Consider the following 13556-nt stretch of genomic DNA (forward strand, 5'->3'; position numbering starts at 1 on the left):
CCTGTTTATCAACCATAGTTTAATATCTTGCTGCATGAACATCATTATCATCAGTTATCTACAACTTTAGATATAGAAAGACTATACATGATAGTCTTTAACAGTACTGTTAAACACAACTGATAATAATTATACTTAGTAAGATGCCCGAAAGTTGAGTATTAAAAATGACATCAGCAAACATTCAGTAGCATTTTATATTCTATATTGAATGTTTTTAGAATCACTGCTTTAAAAATTACTGAAGTTGTTTTTATAACCCAAAACTATAAGCCTTGTTTTAAGGAAAAATATGAGCAGAATATCTAGTGAGTCTCAATATCGTTGCTTTTGGAACCCCTTTGCATTCTTGAAAATTATTGAAGACCCCAAAGAACTCTGATTTATTTAGGTGGTATCTCTCAATAGTTACCCTATCTGAAAGTAAAACTAGGTTTTAAAAGTATTCATTTATTAAATTCACTTAAAAGTAACAGCTAATTACACATTAGCACAATTAATATATTTTTATGAGAAATACCCATATTTTCCAAAAGTTAATGAGAAAGATGACATCGTTTTACATTTTTGCAAATATATTTAAAGTCTGGTTTAACAGAAGAAAGTTGGATTCTTATATCTGCTTATGCATTCAGTCTGCTAAGATATTACATGACAGGTAGTCTAAGGAAAACTTACTGTATACTCAAGAGATTGAAAGTGAAAAACACAGTAACATCTATAAGTATTATGAAAATAATTTTGTTCTCAGAGATTCCATGTAAAGGTTTCATGGACCCCTAAGGTTCATATTTTGAGAACTGCTGGAATTACTTCTCACTGGGATATTATGTATGGCAATATATGTTTTTAAATGAAAGAATAGTTTTTAAAAATATAATAGTGTCAATTGGATAAGTTTCTATTTGATACATTTTACTTTAGGGAAACTCTTGAAGTTAGCTCGTGCTTACTCATACGTATAAATTTGGGCACTGAGGAGAATGTCTTGATGTACAGAGTTGTGTTTGTAAATTATACATGTTTAAGACTACCTTGTAATAGAATGGTTATCTTATTAGAGAAGTAGAAATTAATTCAATAGAAATAAAGTTTTTAAAACAAGTTTTTGATATTAGAGTTACTTGCAATTAAGGAGGAAAGCATAACTTTAAAATGCAATTCATTTAAAAAACAATCATGTTTGTCATTAGTGAGCAAATATTAATGTTGTCTCTTTTTAAACATCTATAACTAGATAATTAAATATAAATATTGTGTTTTTTTTAAACAATATTATGTTTCCTTTTCTGATAGTTTTGAAAGCTTTATCTTTGTTGATTTGCCTCCATTTGTATGTAACTGAAGAATCAATAGTACATTAAATTAGCTGACATGGAAAGAAAAATAGTAAATAATGAAAATAGACCTTATTGCTTACATTCTGTTTTATTTATAACTAATATAAGATCCAGAGGGTATTGGTGAGGGGGTAAGGGGGATAAAGCATTACATGTCAAGTTATTTCACAAGTAATCTATACTTTGGATCTTTTATTTCATGATTTTATTTAAAAACAACATTGATGCTGAGTAGTAAAATAACTTATTTTCATTAATAGCAAATGCATGTGGTGGGGATTTTATTGATGCTTGTCTGTAATAGTAGACACAATGATTTATTTATAGGCTTTTTGTTAATTATAAAGGTAATAAAAATCTCAAATTATTATGGGCATGTTATACGTTTGTTGATAATATAAATCATGCGAGGCGTTACAGCTCGGTACACTGTCCTTATGTTAGGTTGTTGTATTAATTTTTTCATTACCTCTCTTGGCTTCGCAATCTTGCACATTTGCTAGGAGGAGTGCATCAGCAGCAATAAGATCTTTTTTCCCCAACGTGTCTGACATGCATCAGAAAATGTGACAAAGCAGAGCTATAGCTAGATTTTAGAAGTTCTTTTGTTAAATCATATAAGAAACCTAAACTGATAGTACTTCACATTTTCCACATAATGTGCTCTTTCGATGAATAGCTGTGTAACAGTACACAGAAAAAGCAGAGTTCTTGGCAATACCAGCTCAATTGCATCTGCAGATGAGGATTTAAAATTCCATGCAGCAGACAGTACCTCCAGCAGGCGAGTAAAAGGTTACTGCATTATTTTGCTTGTTTGTGTCCATAGCCTTTATATACAAAATGTTTTTTTAAAAAAATTCAATGTGAAGTGCATGCCTGTTTTTAGATATTCTAGAAATTGATTTATGTATAACATGAATATCGAAAGGGCAGTGCAAGGTGAAGGAAGAGGCAATACTGGCTCTTTATAGCGTTAAACCAAGGAAGAAATTGAGCACGAGGCATACACAAATAAAGAATCTTTCAATGCCACAGAAAACAGGAAGTTTTAAAAATATACATTTTAATTTGAGATTTCTTATTACATTTAGTTTTTAGACTATCTTCCTTAAAAAAGGATGCTGTTAAAAAGGGTGGATAATCATTGGTCTATGAATGTTCTTTAAGTTACAGTTATTTGAACGGTAATTATTTGGGAAGACCATAAAGTATTTGTATTAATGTGACCCTCTTTTATCCTGGAAATTGTAATGTAGATTATAATCGTGTGTGATACAAATAAATATCTTTATACATTATTGGCAAAAGAGGATGCTTAAGTATAAAAGATATTAGAGTAGGGCTAACATACTTAATGCTATTGCTTATATTTTTAGGGTGGTTTGTGTTTTTTGAATCTTTTTAATGAGATGCAAATAACCAAGTGGGAGAATATTCAGTATCAAAACAACCAGGTTTTCGATGGCTTTTCACTTACTGTCAATACCTATCTATATAGCTGCATGCCTTTTTTTCCTCATTAAAACTCTTCTAACATTTATGACACCAGGCGCCTCCTTGGATTATCTTGCTTATTTATTCCATCATTATCTACACCATTTTATTTTCTGTAGAGTTTTATTACTTCATATTTCTCAAGTTTAAGTACAATATTCAGAGAGAATTTTTCACTTTGCCTATCAACCACCGTCCTGCCCCCTCCCAGAAATACTCAAAGATTTTTAATAGCTACTGTCTAAATTTTCTTTTGAAAAAATTCTTATGCCTATGTTTCTGTATTTTAGGTTAACTAATAAGATTGAACAATGATTCAATAAATTAATCTATAATATACAAGTAAAAAATCAGTTGATTATTCTTACTGTGAGTGTTTGGCAGGCTTCTTGAATCGCAGAGTCATAAAAGGTCAGCAGTTCTGATTGGTAAGTTAAAGAATCCGTCCAGTAATTTGCTCCCTGTTGTTTCTCAAAGCAATGCAGCAGCAGTTCTTTTCCAGATATTGAGCGGTTCTTGAACAGTGTGTCTGAGGACAGGGAGGGGTGGGGCTCATTCCTGTTGGTTGTTGAAATAGTGTGCATTTACAGAGGGAACAGGTTGGATAGGCTGAGCTGAAGGAGTAGGCAAACAGATCTAAACTGATGGAGGACAGAAAGAGTGGTTAGTATAATTTTGGGGAGTATTTTCTTGAGTTTGTGCCTTTTTTTTTTTTTAAGTCCTTGGGTTTTAATATAAAACAGTTTAAAATAGTAAAGCACCTTACCTTCTCTTAAAGAGTAGCCGGGAGACTTCTGTTTCTAATACCGAGTTTTTCTTGGCGATGAGTTTGTGGCTGGTATCTTCTGTAGGGAAGCTCTTGTTTTATTCTTTTTTAACAGTGTGTCTTTCAGCCAGAAAGCTGCAGAATGAGGCACTTAGCCAGTTTTGAGTATATATGGGACATTTTCAGTTCTGATTTTTTAAGTTAAATTCTCATCTAATGAGCAAGTCAATGTGTGGCTGTGGCTGCAGCATTATTTCTTCTTTAATGAAGAGGTTGAGCCGTTCGACCTGCTGCTCCGATCTGTTCTCTTGTAGCCATACATCAGACCAGTTGCAGAGATTATCCATCGAATGTCCCAGGCAACCAAAGGTAACTACATAGATTTACTTCAAATAAAAATATACGATTAAGATGGATGCATTATGACGAGGACCAAATGATTAAAAATAAAAGACCAATTAAAGATGTTCTTAGCAGTTTTCTTGACCTTGCAGTAGCTATCCAATATCATTTTGTCATCATCAGATTGTGTAGCAATGGAAATGCACTGCAGTAATTGATTTTGTAATAGAATCAGGTGATTTACTGGCTGCACTGACAACCACTTGCTTGCTTGCTTGCTCTGAGCTGTGGAGCACTCTAATGGATGTTGTGATTGCAGCCTGGAGTTGAAATGAGACTGCTAGCCACTTAAAGCAGCAGCACTTATTTTTAAAATTAGAATATTAAGTTTTTTCTTTTTTGTTTTCTTGCTTTAAGTTTTGGGTAGCCTTGGTAATTTTAGTTAACTTGAGTGCCCTTGTGAAATTTTAGAGATTATATATTATTTCACTCATCAATTCATAAAAAGTTCATTGGTACTATTAGCCTTGAATATAATGAAATATCTCTGTGTTCTCTGTTCCTTGCTCGGCATCGACATATGTATCATACTCTGATATTGATCACAGCATATCTTGAAAAGATGAGAATTTGTTTAACTATCCTGTGTTATCTAAATGAAACAGAATAGTCTTACCATTTGCAAATTTCATCAGTGTCAAACGCTAGCTCTAATTATAATAATGGAATTATGGTAAATTCTTATACTAGTAAGTTGTGTTAGAGTTTCGTATCTTTTTAGCCTTTTGCTTTGATGGTTTCATGGCTATAACAAGATTTAGGAAATCTGAGTTGGACCAATTCTAAGGAATATTGGTGAAAACATATAGTAGCCATTTTAAAGTAATATTCAAGAATATAGCAAACTAAAATCTTAAATACAAGATTATGAATTTTCAGCGATTATATTTTGATGATCTTTGTTTTCATCTTTATTCTATGCCTTTTAAGCAAATAATCGGTTATAAATACAGAAGTATAGGACTAAAGCTTAAAGTAGAATAGAACTAGTGTTACAGAAAGAAAAATGAGACCTAGGCACCCAAGACTTAGTCTACATTAAAGTTTTGCTGAGCGCTTTGCATTAGGAAAGAAAATTATCCCCCTTCTCTTCCCTCCTCACCAGCTCCTCTTCCTCTCTAATTATTTAGTATGTAAAGTGTTTTGTACAGAATCTGACATGTAATAGTTCTGTCTTTATGTAGAAATAGTTCTACCCTTCCCTAATTTATGTTCTTTAACTATGTTTGTGTTCTTGCCATGATAGAGACAAAATTTCTTCCAACCACTTCTAAAAACATTTATATTAATTAAATATATTAATAATTTGCTATGAAAGAAATTGAACCCAAGATACCATTATACATGCTATTCAAACTATGTGAAGAAAGCTGTTCTTTGCAATGTACTTAAATACTTGCCCTTAGTGTTTGAGGCCTTAGTGTTTGTTAAAAGATACAAATATACCAATATCATTGTGTATTTTATCCTGAATTCAGATACTTAAAACATTAATTATGGAAGACTGTAATATGATTTAAAAACTAGTGTTTGCAATCTTTTATTGTTTAATGAGTAACAAGTTTATATGCTTCTTCCACCCCCAAAAAACGTCTGAGAACATCGATAATATTAACATAAGTTTGTTAATGTCATTTGAGATTTGGTCAAAGATGTGTCTAAATTACATATATATTGGAAGTTAAATGGTAGATTACCAACAAATTAATTATTGATACAAGTTTCAGTAGAGTGGCGTACATTAAAGCTTTTTTGCAAAGGGTTGAGCAAATAGGAGGAAAAGAAGTGAATACCAGAGTGTTGAATACTTTTTAAAAAAGAGTGGTTATAAAAGATAGAAGATATCATGATTGTTCTGTATTTAGACAGTATTTTATATAAAATAAATAGGCATTATACTTTGTGAAGTTCTGGCCCCAGTGGAACTGCCTGTTCTTTTCTAAAAGCCTACTTGCACATGATTGAATCAGGCTCTGCTACCAATCTACTAGATGACTTTGATCAATTTATGTATGAACATTTTGAGTTCCTTAAGCATACTCCTAAATTGTCCACTAAATTAATTTGCTCATACCAGTATGAGGTGTTAAAATAGCCGACCTGGAAGCTATGGAAATTGGAGTTAGGAGGAAAGATGAAATTTCTTAAAAGAATCAGTTTCTAGGTGATAATCAAATGTTTTCTTTCACTTTTTATATCTTTTTTTGGGGGGAGGGGACATATTTTTGCTAAGAGCACTGTTTTATCTTTTTGATATCAAATATTCTCTAAATAGAATAGTTATTCTAGATAATTGTTCTAGTTCTTAAAAAAGCAAATTTGGAATTAAATTCTGGTACTGTCAATTTTTCCTTTGCTCTCTAACGAAGATAATGTTGTTAAAGATTTTATTTCAGTACCTAGCATATTTTTTAGTAATCATTTTTCTTAAAGGGAGCCTTCATGTTACTAGTGCTCTCTCCATATGTGGCCAATCATATAAGCTGTATACATTCCTCTTTGTTGCTTAGGCAAAATGGTTTTGTGGGTTGATTGAATTAGGTATTTTCGAAAAGATGATCATGTCATACTAATTATTACAAGCATTATGGAACCCTTAATTTGGACCAGATATTATACTAAGCACTTCTATATTATGTTATTTATGCGATAGGTATTCTTATTGTCATTTTTAAAGTTGAAGGAACTGAGGCTCAGAGAGGTTATATAACTTACCTTAAATCACACAGCTAGGAAATAGCAGAACCAATTTTAAAACTCATACTTAAAATATATATATTTAAAAATTGTGGTAAAATACTGTACTTTAATATACTTTTAAAGTACTTGCACTTTTAATTAAGCAGTGACTGCAGAGATGAAACCAAGTTTTGATCTGAAGACCTGATATGATTACCTAATTTTTGTGTCTTGAATAAGAAGCAGTTGATACATTCACCTTTTACTCAGCTATTTGGAATATACTTTTCATTGTTTCAGTAAATATTCATATAAAGTATTTGTATTGTTTGCAGTAATGTTTCTCAAGGTGTGGTGTAGAGATCACTTTCATCTGAGTCATTCAGGGTGGTAGTTAAAAGTACAAATCTCTGTCATATCCCATTGACAGAATCACCGAAATGGGATATAGGGATTTTCAGTTTTAAATAAGCCTCTCAGACAGTTCTTATGCATACCTAATTTTGAGAACCAGTGATATTGAGAATGTGCTTCTATTTTAGTTTTCTGTGTATGTTGTTTGTCAGCTTTCCTTCCTCTAAGAATTAGTTTGCAAACATAGATGGTTTGTAAAATCATCTTTCTGACTGTTAGTTTTGAGATAGAATGAGCAATCTCATATACTAATGTGAAATGTAAATTGGTAATGTAAATTCTTTTATGGTAAGCATTTTAGGAACATGTTTTAGTAGTATTTAAAATGTTCATAGCCTTTGAATTAGTAAGCCTACTTCTAGGAATTTATCCTAAGGAAATAAATCAGAGATTTAGGCACAAGGATGTTCTTGTCAGCATCATTTTTAATGGTGAAAAACTGGAAAAACTCAGTTTCAAACATCGGGGGAATGGTTAAACGAGTTTATTATATCCATTTGTTTGAACCACCGTCCAGTTTTAAAATGTCATTTTGGGAAGAATATTGAAGACAAAGGAAAATGCTCATGATTTAATATAAAGCCTCAAAAGAAGAATGTAAAATTGTCCTTAGAGGTCCACATACATATAGTACAAATGGTATTAAGTTGACCTACAATGATATGAGTTTTGAAAATATGTATTTACACATTGTAGAGAAGGAAACTGAAAGGAAATACAGCAGATTTACAAAGTGATTATTTCTGGGTGATGAGGTTAAGATAATTTAAAATATTTTTTCTCTACATGTCTATATTTTTCAAAATTTCTAAGTCTTAAATTTTACCTTTGTATTATGTCACAGTAAATTGCCAACGAAATCAATTATTGGGAGCAATTGCAAAGCTTCTGTGGAAACCACCAAGTAAAATTTCTGTAAATCTTTTAAGCAAGCTTAAGGACCTCCTCTGTACCAATTCTCTTACCTCTTGTTTGTCATTTAATATATTTGTCTCATATTTACACAAATGAGCATATATATCTGTACCCACTTAACAAATTTTGATTAAATTTGAAATGGACAATATGCTTTAAAAGGAAAACATCAATTTTACAAGTTTTTCTTTATTACTGGGCCCCTAAAGACCACCAACTATATGCAAGAGTTGGCTGGATAGCCACTTAAGCAAAAAAGGTCTGTTTTAGGTTGTTTAAAATTTTAAATTAATTAAAAACAATTAAATTTATGTAATTAATTATAAATTAATATGATGTAATTAATATATAAAACTAAAGATTTTTAAAAGTTAATAATCTACATATTATCTTTTCCTTAAAAAGTTACCACGTTTATCTGAAAGGAGTTATCCCTACCCTCATATGCTTTAATGTTTTACTTTTAAAATTATGGCTTAATAAGAATAATATCTACCGTGTTCTGATTATCACCAAATGCCAGATATTGGATGCTTTATATATGTTATTTCTTTATTCTTCATCTAAAACCTATTCATTATGTATAAGCTTCATTTTAGAATTGACTCTATTGCAAGTTTACCTGAGATCATATTAAGTGGTAGATCTGTATTTTTACTTCAGTAATGTCTAACTTCAAGGTCCGTGTTCTTGTCCTTGGTGTTATCCTCGTCCATCTGAAATCTATCTATGTATTCATAATTTGAGAAAACTTAAATATAAGCCTTCCTAATTCAGACTATCAAAGAGCGGAGCAAAGCACATAAATTCTAATTATTTCTTGTTTATTCAGTCATTTGTTAGCTCTTCTAATCTGGACATTACATATGTCATTTTTAGCATTTATCGATAGCCTGCTAATAGCTAACTTCTTGTGCAAACCACTAGAAATCCTAAAATGAGGAAGCCAAAAGTTGCCTTTGGAGCCCTAATTTTACAGTCCTAATGGGAAAGGCAGACAACAAAAAAGTTCATAATGTATTTCAGACACATAAGTATGGAGTAGAAGCTGTTGGAGCATAAAGTTGTTAATTCTTTTGGGAGCAGTGGTGAGAGTTACTTGGGAAGCCATCTTAGAAGAGGTGAATTTAGAAGGAGCCATAGATTATATTCTTGCCATAGGTCCTGTGGATCTGCATTTTTAACAAGAACCCCTTCCCCTGAAGTGATCTTAAACTCCATTGAAGTTTGAGAACCATCACTGGAGGTGGTAGACGAACCTATGAGAGTGGATGTAATAGCCTGAAGAGAGTATATAGAGTGAGTGAGAAAGAAGTCAGAAACCTAAAAGCAGTATTTTAGCAAAGAGATGAGAAAGGCTGAGAGAAGGAGAGTTTCATTGTTACTAAACCACAACATGAGTTAGGCAATGGGAGATCCTAGAAAAGAAAGTAAGAGTTTGATAGGGAATACATCTAAGGAGAAACAGGTCGTAATAGTTAATTGGGTCAACAATTTTATTCTTGGATTTACTAGAAGTTAGCCCTGTGCCCTTTGCCAAGTGAGATCATTACTTTGGGCTTTACAGTAATTTGTGTTCTGTCCCTTTAAGTCAAAACTACTTGTATATCATGTAGAAACTGACATGAGTAATTGTGGTCTGGCCCCTATTGGGGTTTATAGAAAATAGCCTACTATAATGCAGCTTTGTCATTGGATCAAGATGCCATGAGGTTAGATTAATGTGACAGTTATAATTTGTAAATAATAAAAAAAATTATATCTTTTAGTGCCTAGGAATAGGATCGGATATGATTAGATTTTGTGTAAATTGAAAAGAATTGAGAAAGTTATTGAAGAAGAAGTTAATTGAAGCTGGAGTAAGAGAAGGGCAGTGATGGGAAGTTAGAAGTTACAGGTATATCTTTTTTATATTTCTCATACTTCCACATTTATAAGTTTCTTTATAATTTTTTCCACCAATATGTATGTTTAAATTATAAACCTATAAAATCACAAACTTTGAAGGAAAAGTCTTAGAATTCTGATTGAGATTACAGTATTTAAGGAAAAAATATTATTCTTTACCCCCAAACCTGTGATTAATAGTAAATAAAAATCACAGTGTTAACCTTTTAAAGAAAATGTTTAAGAAACAGTTTGGTTTAATTTGGGAAATTCATTCTTAAATTTTGGAATTGACTGGTTGTTGAAAGTCATAGTAGTTCATCCTCTAAAGAGTACCTTTTAAAGTTCATGTCTTAGAATCATATCTGTGATAAATTTTAGGTATATTTTGACATGACAAAGAAGTCCTTGGTTGATAAAAAATAAAGATTAGAAGTCATCGTCATATAGCCTTTGCTTATTATATATTTTATGATATAGGCTTTTGCTTCCTCCTTTATTTTCATTCTCTGCCTAGAGTCTCATTGAAGAGTGACTTGAAAACAATACAGAATTTTATTATTTTAAAAATCTGTATAGATTGAGGAGACTCCCTTTCTAGGCCTCACTCATTTACACTGTTTTGTATCCACCAATCAATGTCATATACTTGTGAATATGTTCACAGAGAGTCAAAAGTAAGATTAGAGAAATTGAACCTTGAGTATTGAGGGGGCACTGAGTAATGCATCAGGTTTCTGAAGGAGGTGCAGGAATAGACAGTCAAAAAGGACTGGTGGGATTAGTTTTGGAAATGATAGGGCTCACTTTTTTCTTAAGTGACAGGAGAAAAGGAAGGAGAAATAAAGAAACCAAACCTCTGAGATTGAGATGTCGGAAATTGACAAGAGCACAGTTCTGAAAGCGTCAATCTCCCTAGGGAGAGTAAAGTACTCATTTAGCAAGTTAAATTCTAGTTGTTTAATAAACACTATTTTATGTAGGGCTGTGTAGTTTTGATACCGATTTTCTCTCTTATTATAGTGGAAATTGTTCTTGATTAGTATTTTTATTTTATTGTAATAAGAAAGATAAATCTGTCACTTTCATATTGAAAATTTTGTATACAGGAGACATGTTCCATAGTGAAAGTTTTGGAAAATGAATCATCTAAACAGACAAAAGAAAGAAAAACAGACTTTCAGAGCTGTTACTGACCTTTTGATAATCCCTGAGCCAGAATTTGATTCAGAATATTATAGTAATAAGCATGAATTGGCAGAAAGAGTAGATGGTGGTATGAACTGTCAAGATCCAAATGACTTTTGATATAAAGTAGATAAGATGTGATTTGGGGTGGTGGAGGTCGCTTAGATTACATTTGTTAATCAGATTGGTGTACTTATTCTGTTCAAAATGCCATTTTCTCCCCTTTCTGCCAGCTCCTATATTTCTTACCCATTTTTAAGGGGTAAGCATGCTCTATTGGTATTTCTAACATTAGTGAGTTGATATTTCAGGATGCATCTGTTTCAGAGCATTGTAAAAGTGCTTTAAAAATTCCTTAATGTAAAATGACATTTCAGGTAAAAAGTTTGATAACTTCCAATTTTTAATAACTTGTATTACCAAAATCAAAATTTGATTAGGATTTGACATTCTTAAAGTGTTAGAAATGTCATAGACACGTGTTGCTGACAGATTTAAATTTTTGTTGTTCTTCAACTTAGTAAAGAAATGTATTCTCTGTGACCAGGTAGGTAAATATTTCTTTCTCAATAATTTGACATTTTCATAAAGAAAGTAATTTCAAGCGTGCTATTCTGTAAACTAAAAAGATCTTTTCTAGGGGGTAAAAACCTGTATCATTCTAATGAGTGCCATCCTCCTGTGGCATTATTATAAAATTAAAGAAACAGACTCAAAATATATTTTTTAAAATACAAAGCATATTCTAGAATTTAAATTTAACTTAGCATAATTTTGAGAGAATTTTGAGGTCATATATTTTACCTGTTATTGCAATCTGTATTTTTAAATGTTATTACTTAATTTTTATTCATTTTAAATATTTCATTCCAATTCTCTTTATTAGTATTTCTTAAAGCAAATACAAAAAATGGGCAATAGTTTGGTTTGACAAAGTAATTCTTAAGTGTTTATCAGCAACAAAGTTTAACCTCTCAGTGTAGATTGGTTTTACCCCATACCAGTGACTACTGAAGAAGTTAGGCTGGGTCTAAATAAAGCGGCTGGATTTCTTTAAATGCCATAATACAGGCAATTCTGTTATAAAGCAATCTATGTGTCTCTGGAAAAAACCTAAAGTTCTGCAAAATCAGACTGTAAAGGGACAAGTCATTCAGAGACCTCTGCAACTTTGTAATCTAACAAAACCAGTAACAATTCTAATAAAAAATATTAATACAGCTAAACATTTGTACCCAACATCAGTTAGCTAATTCTAACTTCTAGGATTTATGCCTTTGAGATATGAGTCCATGGGGGTATTCAATTCTATGTAAGATAAGTTGTCAAAATTAAACATTTTGACTCAGGATGTAACCTTCTTTATTAGTCATCCCTACCCCAAATTCTCCTTTTAAAAAAAAAGCGGGGGAGGAGGGAATATTTTTATGGCTTTTTTGTCTTTACTCAACAGCTTGACCAGATAGTTAGTAATGCGGAAAGCCTAGCAGTTCTTAAAGCCATTGACCAGCCACTGCTTTCCCTCTTCTGCAGGATTTTCTGTTTTTTTCCCTTGAGGTCATCATGTATTACTGAGGCTCTCTCTGTGAAAAAGCTTGTTCCTGATAGCTTCAGAGTGTTACTGAGGTGAAGAAAATTCTTTGTGGACCAATGTGACTTTCATACGATACTGACATCATCCCTTAATGATGAACGAATGAACTAATTTCCATTACAGAAAGGTATTTTGTAGAAAAATAGACTGTTGTCGCTAGTTGTCCCATTGTTTTGTCATTAATACTTTATGCATTGAACTGTATTTGTGTATGTTCATATTTACATTTTCCCCCCTGCTATTAATAATTGCCAGGCATCTCCCATGCAGGGCGGGGAGTAGAGTGACGGAATGGGTGGACCAGCAAAATAGCGTTTGTTTCTTGTGCTTGGATAGCTTTCTTTTAAAATAGGCCAGGTAGATTATGATATCTTTTTGTTAGATTATCTATAATTCAAATAGTTTAGGTATTAATTTAGGCATTATCATTACTATGTAGTAAAGAAAAGGGGAGTTTTGGAGTTAGGCAGACTTGTGATGGAATCAAATTTAGGTGACTGAGTTTTGGTTATGTGAGGATATATTAATTATCTGGGAGCATTCTTTTGAAGATTAAGAGATAATTTATGTAAAACATCTACCATAGTGTTTGGCACATAGCAGATACTCAAATATTATTTCCTTTTCTAATGATGAAATTTGAGACTGCAAAGATGAAGGGACTTGCCCAAGGTTACCCCCGCACGAACAAAAGTCAGATTGACTGACTACCCGTATTCCTGTCTTTAGTTTGATATGGAGAAAAACAGAAGCAAAACAGAATCTAACTTTAGGGAGCTATAAAGATATGTGCACACACTCGTGGATGCACATATACATGCAGATTCCCTTACTGTTTATTCCTTCCTTAATTGATTAATATGTTTCACTTGTT

General features: G+C 32.0%; 1 protein-coding gene across 5 annotated transcripts in view; it reads left to right on the top strand.

Moving 5' to 3' along the window:
* The window catches only part of FBXW7 (F-box and WD repeat domain containing 7), a 173601-nt gene that overhangs the window by 54043 nt on the left and 106002 nt on the right, over nt 1–13556 (top strand). Inside the window, exon 1 of one of the 5 annotated variants that reach the window (XM_039875955.1) lies at nt 12787–12809. The exons of the other annotated variants lie outside the window; for them this stretch is intronic. The gene's annotated coding sequence lies outside the window, so the exon portion shown is untranslated. Of the gene's footprint in view, nt 1–12786; nt 12810–13556 lie in introns of those variants that run through there. 5 annotated transcript variants of the gene reach the window in all.

Source organism: Pteropus medius, unplaced genomic scaffold (genome assembly GCF_902729225.1).
Source record: "Pteropus medius unplaced genomic scaffold, Ma_sr-lr_union100, whole genome shotgun sequence".
NCBI lineage: Eukaryota > Metazoa > Chordata > Mammalia > Chiroptera > Pteropodidae > Pteropus > Pteropus medius.